At 45.7% G+C, this 17,066-nt stretch overlaps 1 protein-coding gene across 2 annotated transcripts in view; it reads left to right on the top strand.

The window, feature by feature from the left end:
- Positions 1-17,066, top strand: part of LOC148507794 (cell adhesion molecule CEACAM8-like) — a 133,897-nt gene that overhangs the window by 7,545 nt on the left and 109,286 nt on the right. The window lies entirely within an intron of this gene.

Genomic DNA, 17,066 nt, shown 5'->3' with positions numbered 1-17,066 from the left:
CGCCCCCTGTCCATTTTGGCACCCGGAGGACATGCTCCTCTGGAACCACCCTCGCTACACCCCTGCGCCCACTTTCAATGTTAGTGGACAGTGCAACTTAGCCGGTGATTTTAAACAATATGCCATCGGCGCACCATTGTTTGAAATTTACGACAGATTATATTTGAAGTAGTGACTCCTTCTGAACAGAGGTGTAACTAGGGTCTTCAGCGCCCAGAGCAATATGAAGAATGACACCCCCCTCCCCTCCCCCTCCCTACACACACTAAATATTTGCAAACAAAATGGGTGTGGCCACATACCGGAAGGGGCGTGGTCACTAAAAATTTGGCATGCCAACATGACACCCCATCCATTTCTTGTCACTCTGGGAACATTGCTTTCCATTCCATATGCACCTTACCTATACGGTGGTTTCTGACAACCTCTGGAACCTCTGAAGAGATGTATCCTCCATGGGAATACGGCATCTTCAGTCGGTATTCACTATTCATGTAGGTCACATCATCCGGAAGATGCCTGTTTGTGTAGGAATAATAACAAGATCATCATCAAACAACAGCGGCTCAACCAGGCTCGTTCCCCCTGTGTAACTTCCTGCCCCCTGCATCTCTCAGCCACACCATCTCCCCCTGCATCGTCTCTCAGCACACCATCACCTCCCTCTGTGTTGTCTCTCAGATCATTACTGATAATTGGGAATCTGCGCAGGTGCCTGACCCTTTCTGCGCATGTGCAGAACGGGCCTGCGATCCCACACGCAGACTGGCAGCACACTGTCGTTGATTGACAGTTTTCTGCCATTTGTGGGCGGGGAGGGGACGACGATATCCTCCATTTCCCAAAACGGAGGCGTGTCCCCACCACTAAAGTAGAAAAAAAACAGGATCTCCATTGGCTGACAGAAATTTCATGTAGACTTCCTCTCATCTGCGGCGGCCAGCTCGCGTGACCCCAAGGGTCACCTTAGCTGGTCGATGTTCCACAGAGTATCCAATGCTGTGTTGGACAAAGCAGCTCGGATAAGTTATACACAGAAGGCGTGCAGCCTCCTGTACATTGCCATATCTGCAAGTATCACAATTGCAAAGCTGCCTGCGTGCATACATCATATATCTATAGCCTGCGTGCATACATCATATATCTATAGCCTGCATGCAGCTTAGCAATTGCGAACCTTTCTGAATCAGGCCCAGAGTACTCCCAAATCATTCATAAAATTCCCATAATCAGGGTCTAGTGTAAGACATGAGGATGTATGTACTAAATGGCTGTTTTCCAATTTTGGTGCTTTGTCTGCATTTTACCAGCAGCATTGCATCCCACAGATTTACAAATGTCCTAAAAACTGCAATCCCATGAGACAGGACACTGAGAGAATATTGGTGAGACATGACTCAGAGAGAATATTGGTGAGACAGGACACTGAGAGAATATTGGTGAGACAGGACACTGCGAGAATACTGGTGACACAGGACACAGAGAAAATACTGGTGAGACAGCACATAGAAAATATTGGTGAGACAGGACACTGAGAGAATATTGGTGGGACAGGACACTGAGAGAATATTGGTGGGACAGGACACAGAGAATATTGGTGAGACAGGACACTGAGAGAATATTGGTGAGAGAGGACACTGAGAGAATATTGGTGAAATAGGACACAGAGAATATTGGTGAGACAGGACACTGAGTGAATATTGGTGAGATAGGACACAGAGAAAATTGGTGAGACAGGACACTGAGAGAAAATTGGTGAGATAGGACACAGAGAATATTGGTGAGACAGGGCACTGAGAGAAAATTGGTGAGATAGGACACAGAGAATATTGGTGAGACATGACTGAGAGAATTTTGGTGAAATAGGACACAGAGAATATTGGTGAGACAGGACACTGAGAGAATATTGGTGAGACAGGACACTGAGAGAATATTGGTGAGACAGGACACTGAGAGAATATTGGTGAGACAGGACACTTAGAGAATATTGGTGAGAAAGGACGCTGAGAGAATATTGGTGAGATAGGACACTGAGAGAATATTGGTGAGACAGGACACTGAGAGAATATTGGTGAGACAGGACACTGAGAGAATATTGGTGAGACAGGACACTGAGAGAATATTGGTGAGACAGGACACTGAGAGAATATTGGTGAGAAAGGACACTGAGAGAATATTGGTGAGTCAGAACGCTGAGAATATTGGTGAGTCAGGACACTGGGCTCTATTTACTACAATCCACATTGGTAATACAGATTGTAGTGTGATATTACCAAGTGAATTTGCATTGTGAATTCAGGCAATATCACAGGGATTTACTACAAATCCCTTGCAAGGACACAGCTTGTGAGAAAGCTCTGTCCCTGCGAATCCCCTCCACACACTAGTCACGGTATTTTTGCCAAAAAATACTGTGACAAGTGCCCCCGGGGCTAGGCCCCGGCACATAGGCAAACGCAGGGGGGATTTCCGTCTGCCTGGTAACCCCCCCTCCCCAGCCCACACCATGACCACAATAGAAATAATAATATAATAGATTGTTACTAGTGCTGCATGTTCTTCTCAGTATCACAAATGAAATAATTAGCACCACCTGTGTATCTTTTAACATGTATCAGCCAGTAATAAATAAACTGTTCACCAATTAGAAGACCTGGAAAACATGCACTGTTAGAGATGCACTGCTATAGAGCCCAATATGTACATATATAGTATGTCTAGGGCAGTGCTAGGTTCTTCTGCTGCTCCTCTAGGCTCCCGGACTTGCTCCAATGGTCTGGAATGGTGCCCACATCTAAAATAAATACATTCAGCTCAGGCAGGATGACCCTACTGCCGAATCTAATGGCTTACTGTGATCACTGGTCCTGTATATGCTGGAAGTAATACACAGAATACACTTTGTATGACGCTTATTAAAGCTGGTTAAGTACTAATTCTACCCTCTTCATGGACTGGCTACACTCACTCTAAAATTAAGCATTTGGAAACCCCCCTCTGAAAATCCTGCGTTTGCCACTGCGACCCGCCGCCAAGCCCCGCCCCCCACAATCGTGGACCCCCTGCGACCCCCCCTCCCCCCGCGACCCCCCTTCTCCTTTAATTACACTTACCTGCATGATCCGTGCTCTGGTGATGTCCTCCATGTCCTCCGGTCAGCTGACATTCCATACTGCACTGGGACCCGGTCACCTGATGACCGGACCACAGTGCAGTATGGGAGACCAGCTGACCGGAGGGAGGACATCACATGAGCCCCGAACTCCGGTCCCTGGACTTAGGTAAGTTAATTTTTTTTTTAACAATTTTTTTTTCTTTTTTTTGCAGTGTATCAGCATGTGGTCTGTTTTGACCACACAGCTGATCATTGGGCCGTCAGAGCGAAGCAGGAGCCCGGTAACCGGGGGAGACCCTGGATAACGCCACCTCCAGGTGGCGTTATTATCACAGGCTTCCCCCGGTATTTTTTTCACAATTTATTTTTAGTAACTTTGGCCAGATCACATGTCCCATTACAATAATGGGAAATGCGATCTGATTACTAAAAATAAGTGATACTTAGGGGTTGGAGTAGAATTTTACGAATTCTACTCCAATTGCCCTTTAGTAACTTTAGGTGAAAGTAAAATAATGTGAAAAGGGTGTGAAAACACCCTTTTTCACTTTATTTTAGTAAAAATTATGTTAATAAATAGAGCCCACTGAGAGAATATTGGTTGGAGAGGAAACTGATAATATTGGTTGGACAGGACACTGAGAATATTGGTTGGACAGGACACTGAGAGAATATTGGTGAGACTGGACACTGAGAGAATATTGGTGAGACTGAATATGGGGAGACATTTATCTATCTATCTATCTATCTATCTATCTATCTATCTATCTATGGGCCATATTCAATTAGCGGCGAAAACTGACGTTATTTTCGCCAATAATCAGGTGAAAACGCAATTGGCAAAAAAATGGAGAAAAGTTTTCTCCATCCCAGACCATGTGAAAAAAAAATGCAATATCCTTATTTTTGGCTAAAACTGTAGGGATTTCTTTCAGAAGCCTTTGGACACCCCCTCTAAAGATATGTTACCCCAAAAAAGTGTCGTAAGTTGTGCGCTTTGGTGAAAAGCGACCGCACAAGTTTTAGGTAAAAAAAAAAAAAACAGTTGAAATTGGTTTTAATGTATTGGGTCTGATTTTTCAGGGGGCGTTATGGATGTGTGAAGTGTTTTAAACATCACACGCGGTCGCAGCTGGCGTTTTTTTATGGTTTTAAATTGCATATTTACGACACAAAATTATACTTGCACCCATTTTAACGTACCCCCAATTTACGTGGAACAGTAATTTCATGGAAAAAAAATTGCTCTGTATAATTTTCAAAGTTTTTAAATAGCGTGGTCGTTTTTCGCCAAAGAGCGCAACTTACAAATTTTTTGGGGTAATTTGTCATTAGGGGGGATGTCCAAAGGGTTCTTAAAGAAATCCCCACATTTTTAGCCAAAAATAGGGATTTTGCATTTTTTTTGGCCTGGTCTAGGATGGAGAAGACTTTTCTCCAGTATTTTTTTTTTGCCAATTGTGTTTTCGCCTGTGTTTTGGCGAAAATATCGCCCTTTTTTTGCTGAAAAACATCCGTTTTCGCCTATGGCAAAAAAAATGTCCGTCTTTCCCGCTAATTGAATACGGCCCTATGTATCAAACTATGGCCCGTATTCAATTTGAGGCAAAAAGTCCAGGCGGAAAAGTATTGCGCGCGTGCCCGCTATTCCCCGTATTCAATTCCAAAGTAGGCGAAATCGGGAACAGGTGAAACTTTGATCGGTGAAAAAATACGGGAATTTTCGGGAAATAATTGTAGGACCCCCCTAAAGCCGTCCAGACCTGGGGGATCACTATGGGTACCCCCGTTTTTGCCTGCAGAAGAATGTCGGGTTTTTAAATAGCCGCGGATGGTGTTTTTTCCCGACATTGATGAAGTGATGCAGAAGAGCACTTAGCTTTTTTTTTTTTCTTTTCTTTAAAGTGATCCCATCAAATTTGGGGTATCTGAAAAATGGGTACTAGCATATTTTTAAGTCCCTAAACTAATCGGCGCCATTTTCTCACTCGGCTGTGGACAGTGAAGAGGGAGGGTGGGAGTTAGGGCTGGCTGGGCTGTGTAGCGTAGTGTTGTGTTGTGCTGTGCTGCACTGTGCTGCTGTTGTCCATAGGGGCTGTGTCCACTCCTCCAAAGTCCATAGGGGCTGGCTGTGTTGTGCTGTGCTGCTGTTGTCCATAGGGGTTGTGTCCACTCCTCCAAAGTCCATAGGGGCTGGCTGTGTTGTGCTGTGCTGCTGTTGTCCATAGGGGCTGTGTCCACTCCTCCAAAGTCCATAGGGACTGGCTGTGTTGTGTTGTGCTGCTGTTGTCCATAGGGAATGTGTCCACTCCTCCAAAGTCCATAGGGACTGGCTGGACTGTGTTGTGCAGTCAGTTGTCCATAGGGGCTGTGTCCACTCCAAAGTCCTGTGCAGTGTCCCAGTCCTAAAGGGGTGCTGTAGTGTTGTCCAGGGGGTGCTCTGTCCATTAGGGGTGCTCCCCCAAGTGCAAAAAAAATAAATATTTTTTCTGTGTTTGTGAATTGTGTGCGCAGTAGCCGCACGTGCATCAACAAAGTAGTGCCAAGCGTGCGCCTGTGTCATAAGTAAAGGGCCGGCGGGCTTGACCGTTAAAGGGCGCTGTAACCCCCAAAGTGCACTCCAAACAAAATAAAAAAATATTTTCTGTGTTTGTGAATTGTGTGCACTGTGGCTGCACGTGCATCAACAAAGGAGCAGCGCCAAGCGTGCGCCTGTGTCCCATAAGTAAAAGGCCAGCTGGCTTGTCTGTTAAAGGGTGCTGTAACCCCCAAAGGGCACTCCAAACAAAATAAAAAAATATTTTCTGTGTTTGTGAATTGTGTGCACTGTGGCTGCACGTGCATCAACAAAGGAGCAGCGCCAAGCGTGCGCCAGTGTCCCATAAGTAAAGTCCCGGCTGGATTGTCCGTTAAAGGGTGCTGTAACCCCCAAAGGGCACTTCAAACAAAATAAAAAAATATTTTCTGTGTTTGTGAATTGTGTGCACTGTGGCTGCACGTGCATCAACAAAGGAGCAGCGCCAAGCGTGCGCCTGTGTCCCATAAGTAAAGTGCCGGCTGGCTAATTTCTTAGAGGGTGGTGTAACCCACAAAGTGCACTAGTCTCCAACAAAAATAAAAAATTATTTTCTGTGTTTGTGTGCGCCTAAGCCGCACGTATATATCAATATAACATAAATGGAGGACCAAACTTTCTCCGATAAAAATAAAGTAGGGAAAGATCAAGAACAACTTCCTCCTAGTGCTGTTGCTGCTGCTGGGAGTTGTTCATCATCCCAGAGAGGAAGTAGGAACACCACTACTTTTACTAAACAATTGACCCTCCAACAGTCCTTAGCGAGGAGGATGAAGTACGACAACAGTCATCCTGAAGCAAAACGTATAACTGAGGCCTTGACTGCTATGTTGGTGTTAGACGTGCGTCCGGTATCCGCCATTGGTGCAGTGGGATTTAGACAATTGATGGAGGTAGTGTGTCCCCGGTTCCAAATCCCGTCTAGATTCCACTTCACTAGGCAGGCGATACCGAGACTGTACAGAAACATCAGAAAAAGTGTCCTCAGTGGCCTGAAAAATGCGGTTGTACCCAATGTCCGTGCTGCAATCCCCCCCGCTTGCGCACTGGGGAGCGAGCACGCTGTCACTGTGACAAGGCAGACACATAGCAATACTGTGTAATGATTCCTGGTGAGGTGGCAAAGCAAGCGGTGACATACAAATTAAACAACAATACGAATACAGAAACAACAATATGATACATGCGGGTAATAACAACACAATTTCAATGTAATAAAGAGTCATATTATCGGTCTTGCTACATGAGCAAGCATGTATCATGTAACATACATGATAGCAACAGGTAAGTAGCATATGTCTTCGGTAATATTGAAAATCAGAACCCACAGGTCAAACATGTTATCCAGCTCTTAAGCGAGTGTGAAGCCAAGCAATGCATGTATAAAAATATATGTATTTGAATAATCAATATATGAACTTGTGAGGATGAAATGACCTCCACAAGACCAAAACTGAACAAATGAAACCTTTAGGCTTATAATGGAGTGGTCCTGACCCTGCCAAGAAGGAAAAAATGTGACATATAAAGCTGATATGAAACAAATGGCAGGTCATTAGGCTCTGAAAGGTCCACCATGTAATATAGATTGGTGGATCCTAAAGGGGATTCCGCAGTGCACATTACAAATAATGAAAACACTGCCCAGCTGGATGTATCTGACAAGAGTCCATCCACTGTGTGGAATAAGGAAAAGTGCATGCATTGCTTGGCTTCACACTCGCTTAAGAGCTGGATAACATGTTTGACCTGTGGGTTCTGATTTTCAATATTACCGAAGACATATGCTACTTACCTGTTGTTATCATGTATGTTACATGGTACATGCTTGCTCATGTAGCAAGACCGATAATATGACTCTTTATTACATTGAAATTGTGTTGTTATTACCCGCATGTATCATATTGTTGTTTCTGTATTCGTATTGTTGTTTAATTTGTATGTCACCGCTTGCTTTGCCACCTCACCAGGAATCATTACACAGTATTGCTATGTGTCTGCCTTGTCACAGTGACAGCGTGCTCGCTCCCCAGTGCGCAAGCGGGGGGGATTGCAGCACGCTTTCGTTGCAGAGCCTGTTCTGTGTATTTACATGTAGTCGTCCTGGTTACTTACCATGGTAACCATGTTGTGCGCAATTGCATCATTGCGCAAGCGCTCTGTCTCGTGTTGATGACGCCAGCAGCAGCGTGGTGAGCAGGTGTACATTGTCACTATGGGATGTCACTGGGTATAAAGGTATACACTGTATCTTCTGTCTATAGTTCTTGATAAAAGTCACCAGACTGAAACATTGAACTTTGACCTTCCTGAGTCGTGAGTCTTCTTTACACAAGTCCTGTGAGTGCCGCCGTTATTTCCATACATGTTTGGCAGTTTTTCCATTGGAGGGCACCCGGGAAAGTATCAGCTCTTTTTGTGGAGTGCCGGCCATCTTCTGCAGTGTATATATATATATATATATATATATATATATATATATATATATATATATATATATATATTAGGGGTGTGCACCGGCCACTTTTCGTGTTTTGTGTTTTGGTTTTGGATCTGGATCTTTCTTCGTGTTTTGGATCTGGATTGGTTTTGCCAAAACCACCCTTCCGTGTTTTGGGTTCTGGGTTTTGTGTTTTGGATCTGTATTTTTTTTAAAAAAAGCATAAAAACAGCTAAAATCACAGAATTTGTTGGTTTCTCTGCTCCTATGCTATTATTAACCTCAATAACCTTAATTTCCACTCATTTCCAGTCTATTCTGAACACCTCACACCTCACAATAGTGTTTTCATGTCCAAAAGGTTGCACCGAGGTAGCTGGATGACTATGCTAAGCGACACGAGTGGGCGGCACAAACACGTGACCCATCTAGGAGTGACACTGCAGTGGCAGACAGGATGGCAGTTAGAAAAACTAGGCCCCAAACTGTACATAATGCAAAGAAAAAAAAGAAGTGCAAGATGGAATTGTCCTTGGGCCCTCCCACCCACCCTTATGTTGTATAAACAGGACATGCACACTTTAACAAATCAATCATTTCAGCGCCAGGGTCTGCCACACAACTGTGGCTGAAATGATTGGTTCGTTTGGGCCCCCACAAAACAAGCTGGCAATTAATGTGTCCCTGCACAAACTGGCTCTACGGAGGCAAGATGTCATCCTCATCCTCCTCATCCACCGATTCCTCACCCTCTTCAGTGTGTACATCCTCATCCTCACAGAGTATTAATTCGTCCCTGCTGGAACCACAGGTCCCTCTGTACGTTCTGGAGGCTGGTCTCCCTGGAAGAGTTGATAATTCATTTTATGAACATCATCTTCTCCACATTTTGTGGAAGCAACCTCCTACGCCTTTCGCTGACAAGGTTCCCGGCTGCACTAAACACTCTTTCGGAGTACACACTGGAGGGGGGGCAACTCAGGTAAAATAGAACCAGTTTGTACAGGGACCTCCAAATTGCTTCTTTTTCCTGCCAGTACAGGTACGGACTGTCTGACATGCCTACTTGGATGCTGTCACCGATGTAATCCTTTAACAGACAGACGCACGCTTGTCGCTGCTGCTTTGAGGATTCAAGTGCGGCTACAGCCCACACAATTCACAAAGACAGAAAAAAAAAAAGAATATTTTTATTGTTTGTGGAGCACACTTTGAGGGTTACACCACCCTTTAACAGACAGACGCACGCTTGTCGCTGCTGCTTTGAGGATGCAAGTGCGGCTACAGCCCACACAATTCACAAAGACAGAAAAAAGAAGAAGAATATTTTAATTGTTTGTGTAGAACACTTTGAGGTGTCACCACCCTTTAACAGACAGACGCACGCTTGTCGCTGCTGCTTTAAGGATGCAGGTGCGGCTACAGCCCACACATTTCACAAAGACCGAAAAAAAAAGAACAATATTTTAATTGTTTGTGTAGAACACTTTGAGGTGTCACCACCCTTTAACAGACAGACGCACGCTTGTCGCTGCTGCTTTAAGGATGCAGGTGCGGCTACAGCCCACACAATTCACATAGACAGAAAAAAAAAGAACAATATTTTAATTGTTTCTGTAGCACACTTTGAGGGTGTCACCACCCTTTAACAGACAGACGCACGCTTGTCGCTGCTGCTTTGAGGATGCAAGTGTGGCTACATCGCACACAAGTCACAAACACATTAAAAAAATAGTTTTTTATTTTTTGGAACACTTTGAGAGTTACACCACCCTTTAACAGACAGACGCACGCTTGTCGCTGCTGCTTTAAGGATGCAGGTGCGGCTACAGCCCACACATTTCACAAAGACCGAAAAAAAAAGAACAATATTTTAATTGTTTGTGTAGAACACTTTGAGGGTGTCACCACCCTTTAACAGACAGACGCACGCTTGTCGCTGCTGCTTTAAGGATGCAGGTGCGGCTACAGCCCACACAATTCACATAGACAGAAAAAAGAAGAAGAATATTTTTATTGTTTGTGTAGCACACTTTGAGGGTGTCACCACCCTTTAACAGACAGACGCATGCTTGTCGCTGCTGCTTTAAGGATGCAGGTGCGGCTACATCGCACACAAGTCACAAACACATTAAAAAAATAGTTTTTTATTTTTTGGAGCACTTTGAGAGTTACACCACCCTTTAACAGACAGACGCACGCTTGTCGCTGCTGCTTTAAGGATGCAGGTGCGGCTACAGCCCACACATTTCACAAAGACCGAAAAAAAAGAACAATATTTTAATTGTTTGTGTAGAACACTTTGAGGGTGTCACCACCCTTTAACAGACAGACGCACGCTTGTCGCTGCTGCTTTAAGGATGCAGGTGCGGCTACAGCCCACACATTTCACAAAGACCAAAAAAAAAGAACAATATTTTAATTGTTTGTGTAGCACACTTTGAGGGTGTCACCACCCTTTAACAGACAGACGCACGCTTGTCACTGCTGCTTTAAGGATGCAGGTGCGGCTACAGCCCACACAATTCACAAAGACAGAAAAAAGAACAATATTTTAATTGTTTGTGTAGCACACTTTGAGGGTGTCACCACCCTTTAACAGACAGACGCACGCTTGTCGCTGCTGCTTTAAGGATGCAGGTGCGGCTACAGCCCACACAATTCACAAAGACCGAAAAAAAAAGAACAATATTTTAATTGTTTGTGTAGAACACTTTGAGGGTGTCACCACCCTTTAACAGACAGACGCACGCTTGTCGCTGCTGCTTTAAGGATGCAGGTGCGGCTACAGCCCACACAATTCACATAGACAGAAAAAAGAAGAAGAATATTTTTATTGTTTGTGTAGCACACTTTGAGGGTGTCACCACCCTTTAACAGACAGACGCATGCTTGTCGCTGCTGCTTTAAGGATGCAGGTGCGGCTACATCGCACACAAGTCACAAACACATTAAAAAAATAGTTTTTTATTTTTTGGAGCACTTTGAGAGTTACACCACCCTTTAACAGACAGACGCACGCTTGTCGCTGCTGCTTTAAGGATGCAGGTGCGGCTACAGCCCACACATTTCACAAAGACCGAAAAAAAAAGAACAATATTTTAATTGTTTGTGTAGAACACTTTGAGGGTGTCACCACCCTTTAACAGACAGACGCACGCTTGTCGCTGCTGCTTTAAGGATGCAGGTGCGGCTACAGCCCACACATTTCACAAAGACCAAAAAAAAAAGAACAATATTTTAATTGTTTGTGTAGCACACTTTGAGGGTGTCACCACCCTTTAACAGACAGACGCACGCTTGTCGCTGCTGCTTTAAGGATGCAGGTGCGGCTACAGCCCACACAATTCACAAAGACAGAAAAAAGAACAATATTTTAATTGTTTGTGTAGCACACTTTGAGGGTATCACCACCCTTTAACAGACAGACGCACGCTTGTCGCTGCTGCTTTAAGGATGCAGGTGCGGCTACAGCCCACACAATTCACAAAGACAGAAAAAAAAAGAACAATATTTTAATTGTTTGTGTAGCACACTTTGAGGGTGTCACCACCCTTTAACAGACAGACGCACGCTTGTCGCAGGCTGCTTTGAGGATGCAGGTGGAATCTAGACGGGATTTGGAACCGAGGACACACTACCTCCATCAATTGTCTAAATCCCACTGCACTAATGTCGGATACCGGACACACGTCTAACACCAACATAGCAGTCAAGGCCTCAGTTATACGTTTTGCTTCAGGATGACTGCTGTCGTACTTCATCCTCATCGCTAGGGACTGTTGGAGGGTCAATTGTTTAGTAAAAGTAGTGATGTTCCTACTTCCTCTCTGGGATGATGAACAACTCCCAGCAGCAGCAACAGCACTAGGAGGAAGAGGTTCTTGATCTTTCCCTATTTTATTTTTATCGGAGAAAGTTTGGTCCTCCATTTATGTTATATTGATATATATACGTGCGGCTAAAGCGCACACAAACACAGAAAATATTATTTTATTTTTGCTGGAGAGTAGTGCACTTTGTGGGTTACACCACCCTTTAAGAAATGAGCCAGCCGGCTCTTTACTTATGGGACACAGGCGCACGCTTGGCACTGCTCCTTTGTTGATGCACGTGCAGCCACAGTGCACACAATTCACAAACACAGAAAATAATTATTTTTTTGGTTTGGACTGGAGTGTACTTTCGGGGGTTACAGCACCCTTAACGGTCAAGCCAGCCGGCCCTTTACTTATGACACAGGTGCACGCTTGGCACTACTTTGTTGATGCACGTGCGGCTACTGCGCACACAATTCACAAACACAGAAAATAATTTTTTTTTAGGTTTGGACTGGAGTGTACTTTCGGGGGTTACAGCACCCTTAACGGTCAAGCCAGCCGGCCCTTTACTTATGACACAGGCGCACGCTTGGCACTACTTTGTTGATGCACGTGCGGCTACTGCGCACACAATTCACAAACACAGAAAATAATTTTTTTTTTGGTTTGGACTGGAGTGTACTTTCGGGGGTTACAGCACCCTTAACAGTCAAGCCAGCCGGCCCTTTACTTATGACACAGGCGCACGCTTGGCACTACTTTGTTGATGCACGTGCGGCTACTGCGCACACAATTCACAAACACAGAAAATAATTTTTTTTTTGGTTTGGACTGGAGTGTACTTTCGGGGGTTACAGCACCCTTAACGGTCAAGCCAGCCGGCCCTTTACTTATGACACAGGCGCACGCTTGGCACTACTTTGTTGATGCACGTGCGGCTACTGCGCACACAATTCACAAACACAGAAAATTATTTTTTTTTGGTTTGGACTGGAGTGTACTTTCGGGGGTTACAGCACCCTTTAACGGTCAAGCCAGCCGGCCCTTTACTTATGACACAGGCGCACGCTTGGCACTACTTTGTTGATGCACGTGCGGCTACTGCGCACACAATTCACAAACACAGAAAATATATTATTTTTTTAGCACTTGGGGGGAGCACCCCTGATGGACAGAGCACCCCCTGGACAACACTACAGCACTCTTTTAGGACTGGGACACTGCACAGGACTTTGGAGTGGACACAGCCCCTATGGAGAACTGACTGCACAACACAGTCCAGCCAGCCCCTATGGACTTTGAAGTAGTGGACACAGCCCCTATTAACAACAGCAGCACAGCACAACACAGCCAGCCCCTATGGACTTTGAAGTAGTGGACAACAGCAGCACTACACTACACTACACTACACAGCCCTAACTCCCACCCTCCCTCTTCACTGTCCACAGCCGAGTGAGAAAATGGCGCCGACGCGGGTACCTTATATAGGATCCAAAACCCGCGAGACTCGGAAGGCGGGATGATGACGTTTTGCCTCGATTTCAGATCCGAGTCAGGCGGGAAAAGTCGAGCCTGACTCGGATCGGACTCGGATCGGGGGGGCTCGGGGGGGTTCGGATTTCAGAAATCCGAACCCGCTCACCCCTAATATATATATGTATATATATATATATATATGTATGTATATATGTGTGTGTATATATATATATATATATATATATATATATATATATATATTAGGGGTGTGCACCGGCCACTTTTCGTGTTTTGTGTTTTGGTTTTGGATCTGGATCTTTCTTCGTGTTTTGGATCTGGATTGGTTTTGCCAAAACCACCCTTCCGTGTTTTGGGTTCTGGGTTTTGTGTTTTGGATCTGTATTTTTTTGAAAAAAAGCATAAAAACAGCTAAAATCACAGAATTTGTAGGTTTTTCTGCTCCTATGCTATTATTAACCTCAATAACCTTAATTTCCACTAATTTCCAGTCTATTCTGAACACCTCACACCTCACAATAGTGTTTTTATGTCCAAAAGGTTGCATCGAGGTAGCTGGATGACTATGCTAAGCGACACGAGTGGGCGGCACAAACACGTGACCCATCTAGGCGTGATACTGCAGTGGCAGACAGGATGGCAGTTTGAAAAACTAGGCCCCAAACTGTACATAATGCAAAGAAAAAAAAGAGGTGCAAGATGGAATTGTCCTTGGGCCCTCCCACCCACCCTTATGTTGTATAAACAGGACATGCACACTTTAACAAACCAATCATTTCAGCGCCAGGGTCTGCCACACGACTGTGGCTGAAATGATTGGTTCGTTTGGGCCCCCACAAAACAAGCTGGCAATTAATGTGTCCCTGCACAAACTGGCTCTACGGAGGCAAGATGTCATCCTCATCCTCCTCATCCACCGATTCCTCACCCTCTTCAGTGTGTACATCCTCATCCTCACAAAGTATTAACTCGTCCCCACTTGAATCCACCACCACAGGTCCCTCTGTACGTTCTGGAGGCTGGTCTCCCTGGAAGAGCTGATAATTCATTTTGATGAACATCATCTTCTCCACATTCTGTGGAAGCAACCTCCTATGCCTTTCGCTGACAAGGTTCCCGGCTGCACTAAACAGTCTTTCGGAGTACACACTGGAGGGGGGGCAACTCAGGTAAAATAGAGCCAGTTTGTACAGGGGCCTCCAAATTGCCTCTTTTTCCTGCCAATACAGGTATGGACTGTCTGACATGCCTACTTGGATGCTGTCACCGATGTAATCCTCCACCATTCTGTCAATGGTGACAGTATCATATGCAGTGACAGTAGACATGTCAGAAATTGTTGCCAGGTCCTTCAGTCCGGACCAGATGTCCAAACTTGGTCCTGCCTGCCCTGCATCACCGCCAGCGGGTTGCTTAGGATACCTAAGTTTTTTCCTGGCAGCCCCAGTTGCGGGAGAAAATGAAGAAGGAGCTGTTGACGTGTCACGTTCCGCTTCAGCTGACAGTGTGTTCACCAGCAGGTCTTTGCACCTCTGCAGGCTTGTGTCGGCCAGAAAGAGAGACACCACATAGGCTTTAAACCTAGGATCGAGCACGGTGACCAAAATGTAGTGGTCTGATTTCAACAGATTGACCACCCTGGAATCCTGGCAAAGCGAATGAAGGGCTTCATCCACAAGTCCCACATGCCGAGCGGAATCGCTCCGTCTTAGCTCCTCCTTCACTTTCTCCAGCTGCTTCTGCAAAAGCCTGATGAGGGGAGGGGAATGACCTGACTCAAGCTGGCAGTGTCTGAACTGACTTCACGTGTGGCAAGTTCGAAGGGCTGGAGAACCTTGCACAACACGGAAATCATTCTCCACTGTGCTTGAGTCAGGTGCATACCCCCTCCTTTGCCTATGTCATAGGTGGATGTATAGGCTTGAATGGCCTTTTGCTGCTCCTCCATCCTCTGAAGCATATAGAGGGTTGAGTTCCACCGCGTCACAACCTCTTGCTTCAGGTGATGGCGGGGCAGGTTCAAGAGTGTTTGCTGGCGCTACAGTCTACGGTACGCAGTCGCTGAATGGCGAAAGTGGCCAGAAATTTTTCGGGCCACCCAAAGCGTCTCCTGCACGCCCCTGTCGCTTTTCAGAAAATTCTGCACCACCAAGTTTATTGTGTGAGCAAAACATGGGACGTGCTGGAATTTGCCCAGATGTAATGCCCGCACAATATTGGTGGCGTTGTCAGATATCACAAATCCCCAGGAGAGTCTAAGTGTGGTAAGCCACTGGGCGATGATTTCCCTCAGTTTCTCTAAGAGGTTGTCGGCGGTGTGCCTCTTACTGAAACCGGTGATACACAGCGTAGCCTGCCTTGGAACGAGCTGGCGTTTCTGAGATGCTGCGACTGGTGACGCTGCTGCTGTTGCTGCGTAAGGTGATACATCTACCCAGTGGGCTGTCACAGTCATATAGTCCTTAGTCTGCCCTGTTCCACTTGTCCACATGTCCGTGGTTAAGTGGACATTGGGTACAACGGCATTTTTCAGGACACTGAGGACACTTTTTCTGACGTTTCTGTACAGTCTCGGTATCGCCTGCCTAGTGAAGTGGAATCTAGACGGGATTTGGAACCGGGGACACACTACCTCCATCAATTGTCTAAATCCCACTGCACTAATGGCGGATACCGGACACACGTTTAACACCAACATAGCAGTCAAGGCCTCAGTTATACGTTTTGCTTCAGGATGACTGCTGTCGTACTTCATCCTCCTCGCTAAGGACTGTTGGAGGGTCAATTGTTTAGTAAAAGTAGTGGTGTTCCTACTTCCTCTCTGGGATGATGAAAGACTCCCAGCAGCAGCAACAGCAGCAGCGGCAGCAGGAGGCGTAGCAATGCAGGATCCTCCGGAGGAATCCGAGATAGGAGAGTCAGTCATGCCAGTGACATGGCCTGCAGGACTTCTTCCGATCCTGACTAAGGAGGAAATTGACGAGGAGGGAGTTGACGGTGTGGTTTGCAGGTGCTTGGATACAACAGGACAACGGGATTTAGGTGTCCCTGGACTGCTTACGGTCTTAGCCAAAGTTTCTGAACTTGACAGTAACTTATTATGAATGAACGCGCTGCAGGTGCCGTATAAGGGAGGATGTTCCTAGGTGGTTAACGTCCCCACCCCTACTTATTCCACCTTTACATAAGGTACATATGGCAAGACAGTTGTTGTCCGGATTTGGATAGAAATATTGCCAGACCAAAGAGGTGGAATGTTTGGTCTTCTGCCCAGGCATGGCCGTGATGGGCTTTTTCATCCCACGGACAACAACTGTCTCCCCCGGAGCCTGATTTAAACAAACCACATCACCATCAGAATCCTCCTCGCCAACTTCCTCCTCAGCGCCAGCTACACCAGTATCCTCATCCTGTTGTACTTCAACAGTGACATCTTCAATTTGCATATCAGCAAGTGGACTGTGGGTGCTCCTTTCAGCACTTGCAGGGGGCGTGCAAATGGTGGAAAGAGCCACCTCTTCCCGTCCAGTGCTGGGAAGGTCAGGCATCGCAACCACCACCACACTTGGACTCTCCTTGGGGATTTGTGATATCTTCTTATAACGCACAGTTCTTCGCTGT

This window comes from Taudactylus pleione, unplaced genomic scaffold, assembly GCF_031769625.1.
Source record: "Taudactylus pleione unplaced genomic scaffold, aTauple2 ptg000384l, whole genome shotgun sequence".
Taxonomy (NCBI): domain Eukaryota; kingdom Metazoa; phylum Chordata; class Amphibia; order Anura; family Myobatrachidae; genus Taudactylus; species Taudactylus pleione.
This window is presented reverse-complemented; position numbering and strand designations above follow the sequence as displayed.